Source organism: Triticum aestivum, chromosome 7B, assembly GCF_018294505.1.
Source record: "Triticum aestivum cultivar Chinese Spring chromosome 7B, IWGSC CS RefSeq v2.1, whole genome shotgun sequence".
In the NCBI taxonomy this organism is placed as follows: domain Eukaryota; kingdom Viridiplantae; phylum Streptophyta; class Magnoliopsida; order Poales; family Poaceae; genus Triticum; species Triticum aestivum.
Genome location: NC_057813.1, coordinates 573,960,896 through 573,968,069, shown reverse-complemented (window position 1 = coordinate 573,968,069; position 7,174 = coordinate 573,960,896).

Here is a 7,174-nt window from a genome sequence, read left to right as displayed (position 1 = left end):
TAGTTATGTCATATTACATGGATAGAAAGAAACATCTTCCAGAGAGAATAGTTCTATTAAGGGTTCCTTTCCCTGGGTACGCATGCATTAATGTGCATGTCCGAACTGCGAACAGAGACGCAGGATACAAAACATCTAGGGATTTATGTTGTAATAGATAAAAAACATCTTTTGTTAACCGACCGAATATTCCCTTAAGAATGCTAGCTTTCGGCTTCACCGAGTCTGAGGTACACATCCGGCTGATCCGGCAGTAACAATCGCAGAGGTGCTCCCCTTATGCCCTAGCCGAATTAACGGGAATGTAGGGCATAAACACAAGAGCCAGGAAACCCAGCATGGCCAAAATTTAAGTCATATCGATACATATAATGGCGAAAAAAGGCACATATGGAGAAGTTACACATATGCATTGGACATTAAGCCCAAAAATAGTTATATAAGCTTCTGTATAAGAAGCCCCCAAGTATAATTAGCGCGCATAGCGCGTCGAAATTGTGTAAACGGGTCACAATTTAAGCCTTCCAGAACTATATAAAAAGTAAAGAAGAAAAAGGAGAGAGGATATAATATAAAAGGGGCGGAGCTAAGGAGACAAACACAAAGTCCGGCGCTTAGGCATTGAATCTTCGGACTCTGGCCGCATTCCATGGGTTCGGCTCTAGTCGATCATCCGATGCATCACATAGGCGGTACGCTCCTCCGGTGAGAACTTTATCAATGATGAAGGGACTCTCCCACTTGGGCTTGAGCTTGTCCTTTTTCTTCTCCGGTAAGCGTAGAATGAGTTCGCCAATATTGTAAGTTTTGGCCCGCACCTCTCTGCTTTGATACCTTCGAGCTTGCTGCTGATAGAATGCGAAACGGGATTTTGCTACATCGCACTCCTCCTCCAGGGCATCTAGATTGTCCTGCTGATCGAGCTCGACTTCTCTCTCTTCATACATGCGCACCCGAGGTGAGTCATGAATAATATCGCAGGGCAATAACGCCTTTGTGCCGTACACCATAAAGAATGGCGTGTATCCGGTAGTGCGATTCGGCGTGGTCCGCAGTCCCCATAGTACGGAGTCGAGCTCCTCGACCCAGTGCATATCTGACTCCTTCAAGGATCGCACCAATCTGGGTTTTATTCCGCTCATAATAAGACCATTTGCGCGTTCGACTTGACCTTTTGTTTGAGGGTGATAGACAGAGGCGTAATCGAGCTTAATGCCCATATTGCGGCACCAAGTTTTCACCTCATCAGCTGTGAAGTTTGAGCCATTGTCGGTGATGATGCTGTGGGGGACACCAAAACTGTGTACAACCCCTGATATGAAGTCTATCACTGGTCCGGATTCGGCCGATTTAACTGGTTTGGCTTCTATCCATTTGGTGAATTTGTCCACCATGACCAATAAGTATTTTTTCTTATGGCTTCCCCCTTTAAGGGGTCCGACCATATCAAGCCCCCAGACCGCGAAGGGCCAAGTTATGGGGATTGTTTGGAGAGCAGTAGGGGGCATATGGCTCTGATTGGCGAAAAGTTGGCAACCGACGCAATGTTGGACAAGATCCTGTGCGTCTGCTCGGGCTGTCGGCCAGTAAAAACCTGTACGGAAGGCCTTGCTTACAAGAGCCCGAGCTGTGGCATGATGGCCGCTGAGTCCGGCGTGGATTTCGGCCAAGAGCTGCCTCCCTTCCTCCTCGGAGATGCATCTTTCAAGCACTTCGGTAGTGCTTTTCTTATAGAGCTCTCCCTCATGGACTTTGTACGCTTTAGAGGCTCGCACAATGCAACATGCTTCATTTTGGTCCTCGGGGAGTTCTTGCCTATTTAGGTAGGCTAAGAAGGGTTCTGTCCACGGGGCAAAGACAAGCATGATCTCATGGGCCGCAGGTGTTATTTCGGTGGCAGAGCCTCCGATTACGTCAGATGGTTCAGTATCTGGGGTTATATACGGATCCAGACTGGTATTGCCAGTCTCCCATTCCCATACCACGGATGGCTTGAACAACCTTTCCAAGAAGATATTAGGTGGGACGGGGTCGCGTTTAGCACCGATGCGGGCGAGGATACCCGCCGCTTGATTGTTTTCTCAGACCACATGGTGGAATTCGAGCCCCTCGAACCGAGCTGACATTTTGAGGACAACATTACGGTAGGCCGCCATTTTCGGATCCTTGGCATCAAAGTCTCAATTTATCTGAGATATTGCGAGGTTCGATTCCCCGCGCACTTCTAGGCGTTGGATGCCCATGGAAATTGCCATCTGAAGACCATGCAACAGAGCCTCATATTCGGCTGCATTGTTGGAGTCTGTGTATAGTATGTGGTGTACATACTGGACCGTCTCTCCGGTGGGGGATGTCAGGACAACACCTGCTCCCAATCTGGCCAGCATTTTTGAGCCGTCAAAGTGCATGATCCAATTGGAGTATGCACCATACTCTTTAGGGAGTTTGGATTCTGTCCATTCGGCGACGAAGTCAGCCAGTACTTGCGACTTAATGGCTCGCCGTGGTTTATATGTTATGTCGAATGAGAGGAGCTCGATAGCCCATTTAGCAATCCGGCCCGTGGCATCACGGTTATTTATTATATCATTGAGTGGTACTTCGGAGGCCATCGTGATTGAGCACTCTTGAAAGTAGTGTCGTAATTTTCGGGATGCCATGAAGACCGCGTATGCTATCTTTTGATAATGTGGGTACCGGGACTTGCATGGAGTGAGGATAGTGGATACGTAGTATACCGGCTTTTGAAGCGAGAACTTGTGTCCATCCATTTCTCGTTCGATGACAAGCACTGCGCTTACAACCTGGTGTGTTGCGGCTATATATAATAGCATGGGTTCGCCAGTAGTTGGCGCGGCCAGGATTGGATTGCTGGCCAAGAGGGCCTTTATTTATTCCAGTCCGGCCGTGGCCGCATCCGTCCACTCGAAGTGTTCGGTGCGTCGAAGAAGGCGATAAAGAGGTAGCGCCTTTTCTCCCAATCGGGATATAAAGCGGCTTAGGGCAGCCATGCATCCAGTTAGTTTCTGGATTTGCTTGAGGTCTGTTGGGGTAGCCAACTGTGGCAGAGCTCGATTTTTTCCGGATTTGCTTCAATTCCTCTATTGGAAACAATGAAGCCTAGCAGCTTTCCGGCAGGTACGCCGAAAACACATTTTTCCGGGTTGAGCTTGATGTCGTATGTTTGGAGATTATTGATACGTCTCCAACGTATCTACTTTTCCAAACACTTTTGCCCTTGTTTTGGACTCTAACTTGCATGATTTGAATGAAACTAACCAGACTGACGCTGTTTTCAGCAGAATTACCATGATGTTGTTTCATGTGTAGAAAACAAAAGTTCTCGGAATGACCTGAAAATCCTCGGAGACAAGTTTCAGAAAATCAAAAAAAAATCCTCGCAAAAGATGAAGACCAGGGGGCCCACACCCTGTCCACGAGGGTGGGGGGCATGCCCTCCCCCTGGGCGCGCCCCCTGTCTTGTGGCCCCCCTGAGGCTCCGCCGACCTCAACTCCAACTCCATATATTCCGTCTCGTGGAGAAAAAAAATCAGAGAGAAAGTTTCATCACGTTTTATGATACGGAGCCGCCGCCAAGCCCTAATCTCTCTCGGGAGGGCTTATCTGGAGTCCGTTCGGGGCTCCAGAGAGGGGGATTCATCGCCGTCGTCATCATCAACTATCCTCCATGACCAATTTCATGATGCTCACCACCGTGCGTGAGTAATTCCATTGTAGGCTTGCTGGACAGTGATGGGTTGGATGAGATTTATCATGTAGTCAAGTTAGTTTTGTTAGGGTTTGATCCCTAGTATCCACTATGTTCTGAGATTGATGTTGCTATGACTTTGCTATGCTTAATGCTTGTCACTAGGGCCCGAGTGCCATGATTTCAGATCTGAACCTATTACGTTTTCATGAATATATGTGTGTTCTTGATCCTATCTTGCAAGTCTATAATCACCTATTATGTGTTATGATCCAACAACCCCGAAGTGACAATAATCGGGATACTTCTCGGTGATGACTGTAGTTTGAGGAGTTCATGTATTCACCATGTGTTAATGCTTTGCTCCGGTTCTCTATTAAAAGGAGGCCTTAATATCCCTTAGTTTCCACTAGGACCCCGCTGCCACGGGAGGGTAGGACAAAAGATGTCATGCAAGTTCTTTTCCATAAGCATGTATGGATATATTCGGAATACATGCCTACATTACATTGATGAATTGGAGCTAGTTCGATGTCACCCTATGTTATAGATATTACATGAGGAATCGCATCCGACATAATTATCCATCACTGATCCATTGCCTACGAGCTTTTCATATATTGTGCTTCACTTATTTACTTTTCCTTTGCTACTATTACAATCACTACAAAACACCAAAAATATTGCTATTACTATCTTTACCTTTTACCACTGTTACCATTACTATCATATTACTTTGCTACTAAATACCTTACTGCAGATACTAAGTTATCCAGGTGTGGTTGAATTGACAACTCAACTGCTAATACTCAAGAATATTCTTTGGCTCCCCTTGTGTCGAATCAATAAATTTGGGTTTTATACTCTACCCTCGAAAGTTGTTGTGATCCCCTACACTTGTGGGTCATCAAGACTAATTTCTGGCGCTATTGCCGGGGACCATAGCTCTGTTCTCTGAGTCACTTGGGATTTATATCTGTGATCACTATGAAGAATTTGAAAGATTCTAAAACGAAGATCTATCCCTCAACTACGAGGGGAGGTAAGGAACTGCCATCTAGCTCTGCACTAGATTCTCCTTCTGTTATTAATAAGCTTGCAACACCTAAACCTGCTACTGCTATGAATTCTGATATGTCACATGTTATTGATGATGTCACTTCCGCTTTGCATGATACTTATGATGAAACTACTTCTCTGTGTGATACTACTTTGCCATTAGGTGAATTTCTTGATGAACAACTTGCTAGGGCTAGAGAGAATGAAATTATTGAAGATGCTATTATTGATGATAGTGATGATGAACGTTCTCCGAATGATTATGAATTGCCCGTTGTTCCTGAGGGTTATGTTATGAATAAAGAAGCTGCTAAAGCTATTTTTGCCTGCAAAGATAGATATGATCTTAAGAAACTATTAGCTAAATGGAAGCAACAGTCTCTTAATGGTAGAATGAAACCTGACCCTGCTTTTGCTACTTCACCTATCTGTGTTACTGATAAGGATTATGAATTCTCTGTTGATCCCAAAATTATTACTTTGGTAGAATCTGATCCTTTTTATGGCCTTGAATCTGAAACTGTTGTGGCACATCTTACCAAGTTGAATGATATAGCTACCTTGTTTACTCATGATGATAAATCTCGCTACTTTTATATCCTTAAGATATTTCCATTCTCATTAAAGGGTGATGCTAAGGCTTGGTTTAATTCTCTTGATCCTGGTTGTGTGCGTAGTCCCTAGGATATGATTCATTATTTCTCTGCTAAATATTTCCCTACTCATAAGAAACAAGCTGCCTTGCAGTAAATATATAATTTTGTGCAAATCAAAGAAGAGAGTCTCCCACAAGCTTGGGGAGGCTTCTCGATTACTTAATGCTTTGCCTAATCATCCACTTAAGAAAAATGAAATACTTGATATCTTTTATAATGGACTAACCGATGCTTCCAAGGACTACTTGGATAGTTGTGATGGTTGTGTTTTCAGGGAAAGGACAGTCGACGAAGCTGAATTATTATTGAACAATATGTTGACAAATGATAATAATTGGACTCTTCCTGAGCCAATTCCCGAGCCAATTCCTGAGACAATTGAGCCAACTCCTGAGCCTATTCCTAAACCCACTCCAAAGAAGAGAGGTGTTCTATTTCTCAGTCCTGAAGATATGCAAGAGGCAAAGAAATCAATGAAATAAAAAGGTATTATAGCTGAAGATGTTAAGAATTTACCTCCTATTGAAGAAATACATTGTCTTAATATACCGCCTGTTAAAGAAACACATTGTCTTGATAACCCGACACAGGTAGTAAAGGTAAATTCTCTCTATAGATATGATAAAGATGAAATCCCATCTACTAAATTTCATAGCCCATGCTTTGATGAATTTGATGACTTCATGAATAGACAAGCAAATTTCAATGGTTATGTTGGTAGACAATTGAAGAATAATGCTTATACGATAGGACGCTTGAATGGTTATGTAGCTAGAGTTAAAGGTGAACTTAAACTCACTAGTAAACATGCTTCCATGGTTGCTACTCAAGCTGAACAAGTACTTAAGGCTCAGAATGAATTGCTTGCTGAATTAAATAATAAAAATGACTTTGCTGGTAGAATGACTCAGGAACCTTTGTATCCTGAAGGCCATCCTAAGAGAATTGAACAAGATTCTCAGAATAATAATATAGATGCTCCTAGTTCTTCTAAGAAGAAGAAAAAGAAGAATGATAGGACTTTGCAAACTTCTAGTGAACCTAATGTAGAAACACCTGAGAATCCTAATAATACTTCTATCTCTGATGCTGAAACACAATCCGAAGATGAACATGAACCTGATGATAATGCTAATAATGATGTTCATGTAGATGCTCAACCTAGTAATAACAATGAAATAGAAATTGAACCTGCTATTGGTCTTGATAACCCACAATCAAGAAACCAATGTTATGATAAGAGATATTTTGTTGCTAGGAAACATGGCAAGGAAAGAGAACCATGGGTTCAAAAACCCATGCCCTTTCCTCCTAAACCATCCAAGACAAAGGATGATGAGGACTTTGAGCGTTTTGCTGAAATTATTAGACCTATTTTTTTACGCATGTGCTTAACTGATATGCTTAAATTAAATCCTTATGCTAAATATATGAAAGATATCATCACTAATAAGAGGAAAATACCTGAATCTGAGATTTCCACCATGCCTGCCAACTATACCTTTAAGGGTGGAATACCTAAGAAACTTGGTGATCCCGGAGTACCCACTATACCTTGCTCTATTAAAAGAAATTATGTTAATACTGCTTTATGTGATTTAGGAGCAGGTGTTAGTGTTATGCCTCTTTCCTTGTACCGTAGACTTGAATTAAGTAAGCTGACACCTACTAAGATATCTTTGCAAATGGCTGACAAATCAACTGCTATACCTGTCGGCATTTGTGAGGACGTGCCTGTTGTTGTTGCAAT